The following is a 13,208-nucleotide window of genomic DNA, read 5'->3' as shown; positions in this document are numbered from 1 at the left end:
ATGTAGGAGTCCCAAAAGGAAAATATGTTGATAAGTGAACAGTTACCTCCTGGGTGACAGAAGAAAGGCATATTTTGTGGCACAGTCTGATAGGACAGAGTAACATCTTACCCTGTGAACAGTCTGAATACTTCAGTAAGGCAACTAGATAAAAAACACAACATGTTAAGCTAAAGGAGTTTAAATCAGTCCTTAGAAAGGAAATCCCCCTATTCAACGCTACTTGCAGCCAATGTCAACAACTTCCATGCCTACTGCTTTCTGACACATGAAATGATGACCTGAGAGAATGGATGGTGGGTTGTCCTGTATCTAAACAATCTAAATAGACCCTGTGTCTAAACCACCGTGTTTGGTTCAAGTACAAATAATGCAGTATTCTCAGTGCCATAATTAGAATGGACTCTGTGTTTCACCAGGCACACACAGACAAAAACAATATTACAAGACACTGTGTGCACCTGTCCAAAGCCGAAGAGAGCATTAGCCAATGTTATGATATATTACTTGAGAAATAGCCTGATGCCCCTTAATTAAAGGCTGCCTGCTAAGGTACACTCAGCAGGAGAAGAGTTAAGGTTGCATTTGTAACCTTAAAGCTCACCTTACCTGGCTTGTGAGTGCTTAACAGTGCAACTTTAATGTGTTCTTATCAGAGTGTTTTTATTGAGCCATTATTAATATCAGTTAGATACAATCTACCATTTCCCAGATCCCCCTCCTCCCCAGCCGTTACCTGAGCTACACATAACACGAGATTCAAAGGAAGCATTTAACTCAACCTCTGCTATCATTCTCCAGACACCCAGCGCCGCTAATTCCCCGGCAGCTTCCTTTAACGGGACTAGAGTTTTGGTTGCTATCTTGCATGCCCTCGGCCAGCCTGCACATTGAAGGAAATCCTCTACTGATAATTAATAAGTTCCCCTGACACTGTCTGCTCATTAATCTATTATTTTACTCCTCTAATTACTTTTGTCTGTTTGAGTTAACAGTCTCCTTCCCTCATCTCACATCAGAGATGCTGCATGGCAAATGTGACTTTTCTTTGTCCCCAAGTCCCTTACAGCCCCTACTCTATTCATGGACTTGGAGACCCATCCTGGCATTTCCTGAGGCACAGGCTGGCTTCTCACACGGAGTGACTTGCCTATCCACATGCTTGTATTTCACCCAAGCTGTGGTACCTGTAGCTCCAGACTTCTGAACTGGGGCTTGCTGGAGGAATGTCTAGGGAGTGTAGGCTTCCCATCGCCACCTGTGTCATTCCCTGGAAATCTCCCAAGAGCTACAAGTAATCCTCCTCACAGCAGTCAAGTGGTTCATAGAATCATAGAATGGTTTGTGTTGGAAGAGACCTCAAAGATCATCTAGTTCCAAGACCCCTGCCATGGGCAGGGACACCCTCCACTAGACCACGTTGCCCAAAGCCCCATCCAACCTGGTCTTAAACACTTCCAGCAAGGGCGCATGCACAGCCTCTCTGGGCAACCTGTCCCAGTGCCTCACCACCCTCACAGGGAAGAATTTCTTCCTAACATCTAATCTAAATGGACCCTCTTTTAGTTTAAACCCATTACCCCTTGTCCTATCACTACACTCCCTGATAAATAGTCCCTCTCCAGCTTTCCTGTAGGCCCCTTCAGAAACTGGTAAGCCGCAATTAGATCTCCCCGGAGCCTTCTCTTCTCCAGGCTGAACAACCCCAACTCTCTCAGCCTGTCCTCATAGGAGAGGTGCTCCAGCCCTCTGATCAGCTTCGTGGCTCTAGATGGTGGCTGTAGATCTCCCTGCAGGAAATTGGGGCACTTACAATTTTCCAGTGCAAGGACCATCTGTCTACATACACCCTGACTTCCTTTTACAATAGCAGCCTTTACCCAAAGACTAATAGTCAGCGCGAATTAACTTTAAGTCCCTTGGGCAGAAGGGGAGACAGAAGCAGGAACCAATTATTTATTTGCTTGGAAGATGCCTGAATACAGCAGAGATAAATGCAGTAGATACAAGTGAGCATGTCAGAGAGAGGCTGGAGTTGCAAAGTTTGGAGCCTGATCTGAGCTTCTGCAGTTCAAGGAATTTCTGAAATTTTGTCTCTTATCATGACTGACACTAAAAATACTTATCCTCTGTCTCCTTCATGCAGCCGTAGTTTAGGCTGTACAGACAGGCTCTGGACAGCTGTACAGATCCATGCCCCACAGTCAAAGGATGGCAGATACAATATGACTCAGGATACTGTCAGTCTTCTCCCCTGCTTTTATTCTTCATGCTTACTGCTATATTTCACAATTCTACCGTTAAGGAAATGCAAGGTTTTGAGGTTGGTGCATAAGGCTGGTAAACATCAAAAAGCTTACCTGTGCAGCAAAATGCATACACAGACACCAGCACAGTGAAGATACAAATGAACACATAGTAAAAGGCTCACAAATAATGCACACGGCAGTGTGCATGTGCATACTCATGTGGCTTTTACAGATCTACAAGGTGCACAGCAGGTAAGGGTGATGGTAATGATGCACACTGACCGTTACGGTACATGTACTAAGATGACCCTGCCAGCAGTTCTCAGTCAGGCACATGTAACAGGGCACTGACCCACAGGCAGCCTTATGAGGAGCCTAGAGACCCCCTGAGAGCCTGCGTTGCTCTTCCCTCTGCCTACCCCAGATGGCTCCTCTCCCACTGGTGCCTCTCCTGGGACACAAGCCGGGACAAGGTGTGGGCTCTATGAGCTGCCTGGTACAGCGTGCCATGGATACGGTCCTCTCCTCACTCCGTTACCCCTCCATTCTGCCACGGCCCTCAGCCAAGACTGAAATCTCTCGTGATCGATGCCTTTCCCAGGCCATCGTTACCTGCATTACACTTTTCTTGCTGGCAGCCTGTGCTGATCCTTTGGCAGGATATGGTCATCCTTCAAATGGCTTAAGTCATCCCAAGCTGGGTATGAACTTCAAAGGTTGTATCAGAGGGTATCTCTTGCTTCCCTGGCTGGGTCTGCACTCACCATCCCCTCCCAGCCTCCCTGCTGCTGCCTGCTTTGCTCCCATGCCGCAGTAACACTGCGGTGGGCACTCACTGCGAGTATACAAGAACAGATGATTTGTTCAGCCAGTGCATGAAAAAATATTGAGTACATGAGAAGAGTCATATTTTTCAGGTGCTGTTCAGAGAGAAAGAAAAAGTAACTGAAGAAGAAATAAGAACAACACTTTTGGACATGCACCTCCTAAAAAAAAATAATCCCTGAATCATATTTTCAGTCTCTCATGTTTTCCTTCAGACAGGAGAGAGAGGGATGTTCTGAAGACACATTTCTCAAATGCTCAGAAAGGAGGCTGAGGAAGGAAAAAGAGCACAAGTGTTCACAACACCAGGGCCTGTTGCAGCCTTGCTGTTGTGGTTTAACCCAGGAAGCAGCTAGAACAACCACACAGCTGTGCGCTTCCCCCCACCCCTCAGTGGGATGGGGGAAAGAATCAGGGGGAAAAAAAAAAAGGGTAAAACTCAAGGGTTGAGACAAAGACAGTTTAATAGGAAAGAAAAGAGAAAAGAAAAGAAAATATCCAAAACAAGTGATGTGCAGCACAATTGATCGCTCCCTGCTGACCAATGCTCAGCTAGTTCCCAACCCGCAGTCATGCCCCTGGCCAGCTTCCCCCAAGTTATATACTAAGGATGACACCATATAGTATGGAATATCCCTTTGGCCACTTTGGGTCAGCTGTCCTGGCTGTGCCCCCTCCTAGCTTCGTGGGCACCCTCAGCCTCTTCACTGGCCTGACAGCTGAGAAGCTGAAAAGTCCTTGACTTGGAGTAAACATTACCTAGCAACAACCAAAACATCAGTGTGTTATCAACATTATTCTCATCCTAAATCCAAAACACAGCACTGTACCCTCTACTAGGAAGAAAATTAACTGTCCCATCTGAAACCAGCCACTTGCCTTACTACTCAGGGGTCAGTACTGGGACCAGCACTGTTCAACATCTTTGTCAGCAACATGGACAGTAGGATCGAGTGCACCCTCAGCAAGTTTGCCGACAACACCAAGCAGTGTGGTGTGGTCAACACGCTGGAGGGAAGGGATGCCATCCAGAGGGACCTTGACAGGCTGGAGAGGTGGGCCCTTGCGAACCACATGAAGTTCAACAAGGCCAAGTGCAAGGTCCTGCACAGGGGTCGGCGCAATCCCAAGCACACTTATAGGCTGGGCGAGGAATGGATTGAAAGCAGCCCCGAGGAGAAGGACTTGGGGGTATTGATTGATGAGAAGCTCAGCATGAGCTGGCAGTGTGTGCTTGCAGCCCAGAAAGCCAACCACGTCCTGGGCTGCATCAAAAGAGGTGTGACCAGCAGGTCAAGGGAGGTGATCCTGCCCCTCTACTCCGCTCTGGTGAGACCCCACCTAGAGTACTGCTTCCAGCTCTGGGGGCCCCAGTACAGGAGAGACATGGAGCTGTTGGAGAGAGTCCAGAGGAGGGCCACAAAGCTGATCGGAGGGCTGGAGTACCTCTCCTATGAGGAAACACTGAGAGAGCTGGGATTGTTCAGCCTGGAGAAAAGGCGGCTCTGGAGAGATCTAATTGCGGCTTTCCAGTTTCTGAAGGGGCCTACAGGAAAGCTGGAGAGGGACTGTTTATCAGGGAGTGTAGTGACAGGACAAGGGGTAATGGGTTTAAGCTGAAGGAGGGTCGATTTAGATTAGATGTTAGGAAGAAATTCTTTACTGTGAGGGTGGTGAGGCACTGGGACAGGTTGCCCAGAGAGGCTGTGCATGCCCCATCCCTGGAAGTGTTTAAGGCCAGGTTGGATGGGGCTTTGGGCAACGTGGTCTAGTGGAGGGTGTCCCTGCCCATGGCAGGGGTCTTGGAACTAGATGATCTTTGAGGTCTCTTCCAACGCAAACCATTCTATGATACGTTCAGCTGGGAGACTCCCACTTCCACTATGACTGTATTCAGACATAAGCTCCACACTGCAGGAGGCTGAATGACACCTTGCTGTGGTCATCATGGCAAGCAGGTTGGGGACGTCTTGTTCCCAAAGCTGGCTTTTTCTTTGCCCTGGGTCTATCTCCATACAGGAGATTCTTGCAAATCATGTTTGCCTTCCTGCTTCTCCCTGCACCCCACTGTTCTCTGTCTCTGTCTCACACTATTTTCCAGCTATTGGTAGAGCTGGGATATATAAGCCAAGTGGCTTATCTATATAAGTGAGATTGGCATGGGGGTGGAGGCAGAGGCAACAGACGGACAATTGCGCGGGAGAAGCCAGAGGGGTGAAGGCTTTGGGGCTGAACGGGCAAATCCCTCCAGACATCACCGTCCTGGCAGGAGCCGTGTGCTGCAGTGGATGCTGTCATCCACGCTCACTGGGGTCCTCAGATGAGAGGAGACAGTAGCTCTGGCTCCAGCGCAGAATATATCAGGCACTGAAGTCAGTGAAGCCATTGAGATCAGTTGAAGCCACATAACAGCATAATAACAAACATGGTGAAGTCTCTCTCTTTAAATGAAAAAAATGCAGGGAACGGCTATAAGCTACTACCTTAACTTTCCCCTTTTATTAGTATGTCTCTCTCCTACTGTGAAGAAAGAATGAGAAATATGCTTGCCTAAAGTGAAAGTACTTATAGATTACAGCTACAAGGGAAAAAAAAAATGCAGCCTCTCCATTTTCTTCTTAAGGATAGCTTTCTTAAGGATGTTTGAATTGAAACTATTAAATTTAAAATGCTGTGAATTTTTTCTCACTTTAATTCACACTCGACCTCTCTGTATCTTTACAAGCACATTTAAATTTTCAGATGTGAACTACAGCTGTAAACACAGAGCTGCCAGTGGGGAATATGACCTTTAGATGGGACCCAGTCCTAAAATATCGGCCCTTTGCCTCCATGAACCCAGAGGTGCTCTGTCACCAAAGAAGTACCTCCAAGCACAAGAGACCCAAAGCGGACTCATTAGTTCAGATCACTAGAGGGAGACACGATAATGCACACACTGTCAATGTCTTACACTCGACAACATTCTCTCCAGATAATTTCTTTTGCTGTACGAGACTACCTATAGGTAAGATACAAGAGTGCTCGATGGCAGGTTTGGAGCACAAGGAAGACTGGTAGGGAAGGAGGGCAAGATGGACAGCCTCTACCACACTAGGCAGGGTAGGCAGGAGACTTTTCCTCTTTTCATCCTAGTCATAACTGGAAAGTCCCTTCATTTCATTGGGTTTGTGCCGGTGGGAATGATGGAGAATTTGGTAATGTTCATTAACCTGCTGCTGAGATTCTACTTATGGTAGTGTATGGCAATTCATTTTCCTGTCATCATTAATCATGGAAGATTTTGAATTCTCATCTTCTCGGGTGCTCAGTTTTCACTCCCACCTCCAGCCTTCTGGGATCCTTCAAGACTGGCTCATGGAAGGAGGGGAGAGAAAGCAGCAGTAAGTTAGTCCTGAATGTCCCTACTAATCAGGAATGTCTCCACTGAGAAGCACTAGCCTTGACGGTAGAGGTAGTGACTGTACAGCACTGCACAGACAGCAACATCACAGCATGCAATGAACTAGAAAAATGCTGCTCTTCTGTAGGTGTATGAAAGTTTTCATATGGACACAAACCATTTCAGCCTTTAAAGTGCCATGGAAGAGACCCTAACACCACAGGTGACTAGAAGTAATAGTAGACCAATCTTGGGAGAAGGAAAAAATGAAGGCAACTCTACCAGATTCCAATTAGCTGTAAAGAACAGCATCTCTATGTGGCAGGAGAGCCCTAACTTGGTACACAACTGCCACATCTTCCCAGCAACAGCACAGAAAATCTTGCCAGAGGTGGAGTAGCCAAGCACTGACCAGAAGACTCCAGATGTTCCCCTCCAACCACTGCTGAAGGCAGCAGGGCAAATTCCCTCCTCACAGCGGCCTTATTCGCCTGTTCACCAGAAATGCCAAAATACTTGTGAGGCCTTGCTCTCCCTCTCTGCCATGGGACAGGAGAGAGAAATCAAAGCTGTTAAGAAAATGAATGTTTCATGCATCAACAGTGTATGTACTGAAACAGCATCGCAGACCACAGGAACCGAATAGGGCACTATTACAATAGAAGCTATCTCTGTGCAGTGTACATGTCTCTGGGCACAGAAGGAAGAAATCAAAGTTCTCCAGTGTTTTAGGTAGAGAGCACATTCAAGACTTAAGTTTATTACAGGTGAGGCAGGGGGCAGGGGAGCTCCTGTTTGTGGGCCATGCACTAAGAAGAGGGGACTTCTAAAAAAGCAAAAAATGTGGAGCCAGCAGAAGTGGGAAGCAAATAGAGGTTGAAACAACTTTGGATGCCTTCTGGAGAAGCCCTGAAAAAGCTGAAACTTTGGCTTGTTTCCCAGGTTCTTTGTGAGTCAGCATCCTTTTCCTTTTTTTTCCCCTATAATGTTGGATAAGATGAAGGCTAGATCAAGAGAGAAAAAGACATCTCAGAAAGAGTCCTAAAACAAACAGTGAGTGTATAAGAGGCAAAGTGGGAGGTCTCTGTGGAAGATGAGACCACATTTTTGCCAGAGAGTATTTTGAGGATGCAAGAGAAAAAAAAAAAAAGGAGGAAAAAGAGACCTAGTCAAAAATCATCAGTTGCCCCCATCATCATAAAATGCAGGGTCAAACAAGTACCTTGTAAATCTTATACTTCCTGATCAGGCAAAAACAGTTAGGGGAGGAGAAGGATGTGACATGAGAAGAACTGGCACAGTAACACCACAAAAAACCACACCAAACCTAGACAAACAAAAAAAATGCTGGCCCCCAAAACAACACTTCTTCTCTTCACAACGGTTTTACTGAGGTTTTAAGACTGCAACAGAGAGGTGGGCTAAATCCAAATGGTTTAGATAACCAGAAAATCCCTTTCCCACTCATCACTACCTAGTGCCTACAGGGTTGACTTGTGGTGACTCTGGCTGAGGGTTTTCTGTTTGTTATCTTCTTTGGGCATAAACTGGCTTCTCCTGTGCAACACAAAGTGCAGTAGCAAGGCTTTGGGCTTAGACGGCAATGAGAGGCAAATAAACACAGGACATAAAGGTCAAAGTTGCCCATGTGAACTATATGGTCATCTTGAATCTCATGCCTTCAGAGAGCTCTCTGCTTCCCTCATGTTCAGAGTTCAGCCCTGCAATGAGACTGGCATACACTGAAGGAAGGTGTATGAGTGAGCGGGGGTGTGAGCTAATCTGTCTCTTTCAGTTTACGTCTCATCCTGATCTCTAGTAATTGAGCCCCAAAGCATGACGTTTAACACGTTTTTCAATATTTTTGTTGTGAATAACAAGAATATCCAGATTTGTTCACATTATCCTCAGGAACACACAAACTGTTTGAGTCTTGCCAAGTTCTTGTCTTTAAATAACTTTCCATGGCAATGAGTTCTACAGCTGTTTATAAACATATTATAAGTATACCATCTCAATTACACAGAGCATGCAGCATTCTTCTGTATTCTCTATCCCTTCTAAACTTCCCAGGCTATGGTAAATTCTCTAAGACTCAATGAGAATTTCTAGCACCCTCTAGGGAGAATCAGACTGGCATATTTGACAAACCTTCCCATCTCCTTTCATTTTATGCTGTGACATGAATCTTGGGTGTTGCAATCAATATGTATCTGCTTTGCTCTAGACTGGTTTTTATGCTGTGATTACCACTGTAATAACTAAGCTCCTTTTTGAGCCAAAGTGGGTATCTTTAGATTGTCAGGTGGAATTTGGGAGAATCCAGACTGTTCTCTATCAAACAGCTTTGCTGGGCTGAGGCTGGGGAAGTTGGATCAGAGATGAGATACCTGGCAGTTTTACACAAGTTTCTCACTCTCTAACTGCTCTAGGAAAACTGAATTGTTTGCTTCTCAGCTGGTTATGCACAACCAGTAAAAGCCTCAATTGTTCAACCTTAAGCTGAGCCCCAAAGGGATCAATATAGCTTTGTCTCCCTGCCACAGGCTCTCAGGCTGCCATCACACATGGATACCAATCTCACGGCGCTTGCCACAGTGTCCACGAGCAAGGCCCTTGGGGAGGTTACAACCACCAACGCCTTGTGGGAAGGGAGCATAAATACGAACAGGACTGTTTCTGATAAGTTGAGTACAAGTTCCTCAGGACAGGAGCTGCCTTTTTCTTCTGTGTTTGTCTGCCCATCCAGGACAACAGACTTGGCAGTGAGATCTCTGGTAATGCAAAGACCTTGCAACAACTGTCCGTGTTCATACTGCTGCTAACCCAATTCACAAGAGGCCACTCCTTAAGGGCTTCTGTTGAGAGAGAGTTTATTGATAAGAATATGAACATACATGAATCTTTATTTTTCCCAGGAAGCTCTTTTTCAGTCAACCGGGCATTTAGCATGGCTCTGAATAAGATGGGGAGATGAGGAATGATATATGTTAAAGCCTCTGGACTGTGATCTCAGCAGCTTATGGGTAGGCAGAAGTCACATTAGCCTGAATAAACATAAGTCAAGAAAGATGTGAAGTAAAACTAAGATAAGCTCAAAAGCAGGCATTGCCTGCCATCTGTGAACTCTCTTACTAGATTCTTTTGGCTGTGTTAGTTGTTATCTTGGTGCACGGTGCAGAGAAAACAGAGCATCTCCTAACATAACTAGCCATAGATGGGTAGGCTGCCTGTGGTGGCCCACACAGAATGTGTCAGCATGATAAATGATACATGGACCTGTGCTGGGACCTTGTCCAGGCTGTGGTGCAGCTACTGGAAATTTGATTGGTCTACATCCAGTAAGGAAAAAGTAATCTATACCTTTGCGGGCCATGGATCGCGTAGGTTATGAGTTAATATTACGGAGAAGAAAACAATAGGAAAACACCCACTCATACAAAGTCACAGAGGGGAGAATCCGGGGTTTGTCCCTTTCAAGAGATGAGAGATTATAGGATATCCCCTAGTGAAGTATTTCTAATGCTGACAAGTACTAACTCATGTAGTCCATGTAGGAAATCATCAATACTCATCTCCACTCTAACTGAATAAATCACAATTTCCTGACAAATCCAGTTCAGAGGGCTGCTACGGTCTTTTCCATGGTTTGCCATCACAAACTGGGATTGCAAAAGCACAAAGTACAGCAGGCTTAATAAGCCTACAGTCATGTCCTGAATCACAGGAAAGGGATCAGACTATGAGCAGAGAGGTACTGGCCTGTTGCTGGAAGCTGCAAGTTGGCGATCCCAGAAGAAAGCTCTGCTGGCTGGAGGAGAAGAGCTAATGAAGCTGTTTGTGCTCCCAGGCAATGCCTATTAAACTATCCACAACTAGTTAGGACAGGTTGCCAATGACCTACAGCATAACAGCCTGTCAGATAAGGAGGAAAAGGGTCTGGCTGACTCTCTCCACCTGCTCTGTCAAAGCCCAATCAGTCAATCATCTGAAGAGGAATGGAAGTGGAGAGCAAGGACTTGCATTGTTCCAAGGGATGTCATTCCTGCTTTCATTAAATTAGAGCTGATCCATATTGTCATTCACCATCTGAATTATTATAGTATTTTTCCCCTTACCTGCCCTTCTCCTAGGTGTCAGTGCTACAGTCAACAACCACAGCCACACTTCAGCTATCTCACAGGGTAAGGAGAGGGTTTTTCCTATGGATTGCTTCAGGGCTTGGGGACTTACAGTTGATGTGGGAAAAAGGCCTAGTTCAACTGCTTGTGAAGGACCAGAAATGAAGTGATATAGCATTTTATAAAGCAATTTTTTTAACTTCCCAGATAGGCAGATGAGTGGGCTATGATAATTCCTGAGGGCTAGCAGCATTTAAATGAACTATCACATGCATCCCTGCCTTCTTTGCATACATAGTAACACTGCTTTCCCTTCGCATTTGTATCTTCCACTTCCCAGCCAACAAGAAATAAATAATTTCTGTGGTCCTAACTCAGGTAATTAGCCAACAAACACTATTGACCAAGTCAATGAATGAAGGAAACAACAGATACATTTGCTGAGGAGCTCCTTGAGGAGAGTGCACAAAGAAAAAGTAATTTGGCCCTTTCGCCCCCCAACGCTGGTTTAATTTCACAACCTGTCCATTCAAAACCTCCCACACAAGCTCAGTAACACTTGTTCTTCCAGTTCTGCAGTCACAAGCTTAACTGCAAAAAAAATCCAAGGAGAGAGATATATTTTAGAAACCTTTACAATGATCTAAAATAGCTCTTTGATGCATAGCAGATGTCTTCAAAACTAGCATAAATGGAGCCAAAGTATCTTACAGTTCTGGAAAAGGGAGATTCCAAGATAAGATGTGTTGCTAACTGCAGCAGCTCTGGAATAGATTTGGAATTTATATTAATTGTCAACCTCAAGGAAAACGTATGAAAGAAGCCTTTCTGTCCCCCGTTTTGGGATAAGTGCCTTATTGGGCTACATGCTGCTCAGAGACTTGATGTCTGCCTGAAAGCAGTCTGAAAGGTAACAGATGGGTTGGGATGGGGGAAAAAGAGAGAGAAAACAAGCAGTGAGACATGGAGGTGAGAGACTGGGGACTGCCTGCCCTTCATCCCTGGCTCTTGTTGGTTTGGAAGGGGGTGCTTGCCTGACTTCACTGTAGAGGGGAGGACTGATGGATTGGAAGTGGGTCAGTGAGATGGCACTGAGGGATGCTAATAAGGAACACCTCTGAGACACACAGCACAGGAGAAAAAGTGTGAAGGGGCATGCTGGAAAACTGAACAACAAACCCAGGAAAACTGACCCTGGAATCAAAGTGGGGATGGGATTCCCCAGTCCTGTTGCTCATCAGAGGGAACAGCCAGAATGAAGATTTGCTCTGAGGAGCCTTTTCAAAAGGGAGAAAAGAAGTCTGTGTCTGACAAATGGAATAGACGGTACAACTGGAAAAAAACACCAAGCACGAACATGCAGCCAAAGTGATGAGTCAGGACAAGAATCTTCTTATTGCTGCTCTGAATAGTGCATCTCATGTGTACCAGGCCTTAGTTTTCATGAAGATTTAAGCTAGCATCCGTGTAACGCCCTTAACTTGGACAATGTTAGGCTGTGCTCATGGAAAAGCTAGGGAGTGTCTCCTACTTCACTACAAGAAAGCATTAGATGGAGGATTGAAAGACTGATGTAGTAGTAAGATGGAAGATTTGCTATGAAATAAATCTTAAGAGCAGAAATGACAGAGCTAGAAGATTCTATATACATAATTAAAGGTGAAAAAAAGAGGTTCTATTTCCCTGTATATGCAAATGGCACAGTCATGCTTAATACTGAATATAGCAAAAGAGGAAAGTCAGGTAGTAACGATGATACTACAAAGGAGTAGTGTTCCCCTCATCAGCTCTGCTCCTCCCACCTCTTCCTGGCAGTCTTTCCCCATCTTCCTTCTTTTGGTATTCCAAGAAATCGTCCAGAAATACAAACTGCATATCTGGCTTTCATATACATGAAAGCTCAGGACGACTTTGGTTTGGCTGAAAGGATGAGACAGGAAATCTGAGTAACCCCAGTTTGAACCACAGGCCCCAAATCCAGGGGCTTCTGGATGCAACCCTTAGACTGAGCTCTGCTCCAATGTGTCATTCTACCTTTCTCTCTCTAACCTTCTTTCTGCAATGCTCTCCCCTTTTCTGGCTGCTGAATTGCAGTAGATAGCTTGACTGTCTGTTGCAGAAAGCTTGTACTCTGGCTACCTCAAACCCTCTTTAACGCTTTACGTATATGGGAGTATCACAGAAGACTATTCATATGCAGCTAATCAATGCTTTTCCCATGCATTTTAGATGAAAGAATACCTGATGGCAAAAGAAATCAGGTAAAGAGTTCTCTCCTCAAAGGACATGATACAGAGGAAGAGAAACCTACCTCTTGTTCCCATCCTACTGATAAATCTTTAGGGGGTGAAGGTTTCCTTGCAACCCAAGCTGCTAGCCCCATGGAGTCTCACTACTGAAAGGATATTCTCCTTCCAAGCTTGCCACATCCTTGCGTGTGGACGGCACAGTTAGATAGCAGAACAAAGCTGGTGAGTTCTCCTTTATTCTGTCTCCAACCTGCTCTTCACTCATCTTGCAGATCAAATGCCTTCTTTACTCACCTCACAAGACACAGGAAGACTGTCTGCCAAAGTGGAGAGTAATACGAAATCATCTGTGCCACTGTTTGCCTCTCCCTTTTAAGGCAAA

At 45.4% G+C, this 13,208-nt stretch overlaps 1 protein-coding gene across 3 annotated transcripts in view; it reads right to left on the bottom strand.

Annotated features, from left to right (window-relative positions):
* The window catches only part of LSAMP (limbic system associated membrane protein), a 1,016,803-nt gene that overhangs the window by 99,278 nt on the left and 904,317 nt on the right, over positions 1 to 13,208 (bottom strand). The gene's annotated exons all lie outside the window — the stretch shown is intronic.

This window comes from Grus americana, chromosome 1, assembly GCF_028858705.1.
Source record: "Grus americana isolate bGruAme1 chromosome 1, bGruAme1.mat, whole genome shotgun sequence".
Lineage (NCBI taxonomy): Eukaryota > Metazoa > Chordata > Aves > Gruiformes > Gruidae > Grus > Grus americana.
Note: the sequence above shows the minus strand (reverse complement) of the source record. Positions and strands in the feature narration are given on the sequence as shown.